Below are 1166 nucleotides of genomic sequence, written 5' to 3'. Positions count from 1 at the left end.
ACATAATTGCTTCAGTGATAGAAAATCATCTTCCTTCTAAAATTCTGGTTTATACATTAAAGTGAAAAGAATCATGCTACTGCTAAATTTATGTTCACCGGTAATTTCAGAATATGCCCTTGTTTAGGAAGAATTATTTTCTGATGTAATTAAGAATTGATATTAAATTATTGAAGAGTACAAAAAATTTACATTGACATCAAGTCAGAAAAAAAGTCAGTTTATTGGCTTTTTGGAGGCTATACATAATATAGGAGGCAATTGCCTATTTTTTTTCAAATTAATAGAATTTTATTACAAGAATCAGATCCATTTTGAAATGAGACGCATATGATTTGACCGGCCTCATTTCTGTAGCTGGAAAACTCCTAGATACCACTCATCAGCCTGCTGGACCTTTTTCAGAGACATAGATACCATCCAAAAATTTTCAGATATCCTTGTTTTTAACTGTTGTAGCTTGCTGAATCAAAGCAGCTGAATTGGATACAAGTTCAATGTCATTTCCTTCAAGAATTAACTCATCTTCCTGGGCTTGAGATACCGAACAAGCAACACCTGGTCTCATTCGAACTCTCCGAATGTATTTTTTACCCAAGAAGTTTCGAATTTCAACCAGAGATCCACTCTCTTGAATCACAACGTTGATGGGGAAATGAGCATACACAGACCTCATATTGTAACGAAAGCACAGTGTTAACACCCTTGTACGTGGCTACAGATGGTGCGAACAGTAGCCAGTTCCTTCCTGTTTCCCCACCATTTGTCAACACGAAGCCTTTTCTTTTTCTTTCCGAGGAGACTGAGCTCTACATTGATGTGATTGAAGTCCCTCCGCAAGGTTCCCCGCGGGCCTTTCACGATAACTGTGCGGCCCTTCAGAGTAATGTCGACATTTTCTGGAATGTCGACAGTCTAGTTGCTGAGAATGGTCTTCATTCTCGCAGTTAATATGGCAAAGGGCCAAAATCGCCTATTTTTGACTGTGAGGCTGGTGTTTCAAACCGCCCGAGTGGGGCTGACTTTGGATTAGCAATGTGACTACCTATGAATGACATTACCATTATTGTTATTTTTGTTAAGGGAGCCCTGGTGGCCTAATAGTAAGAAGCTGCACTGCAATCCCAAAAGCACATAATTCAAGTCTACCAACTACTCCACAGGAA

At 39.1% G+C, this 1166-nt stretch overlaps 1 pseudogene; it reads right to left on the bottom strand.

Annotated features, from left to right (window-relative positions):
• Positions 1 to 345: 345 nt before the first annotated feature.
• LOC102865933 lies at positions 346 to 939 on the bottom strand (annotated as a pseudogene).
• Between the last annotated feature and the right edge of the window lie 227 nt (positions 940 to 1166).

Source organism: Elephantulus edwardii, unplaced genomic scaffold (genome assembly GCF_000299155.1).
Source record: "Elephantulus edwardii isolate Elephantulus edwardi_28Jun2011 unplaced genomic scaffold, EleEdw1.0 scaffold00081, whole genome shotgun sequence".
In the NCBI taxonomy this organism is placed as follows: domain Eukaryota; kingdom Metazoa; phylum Chordata; class Mammalia; order Macroscelidea; family Macroscelididae; genus Elephantulus; species Elephantulus edwardii.
Note: the sequence above shows the minus strand (reverse complement) of the source record. Positions and strands in the feature narration are given on the sequence as shown.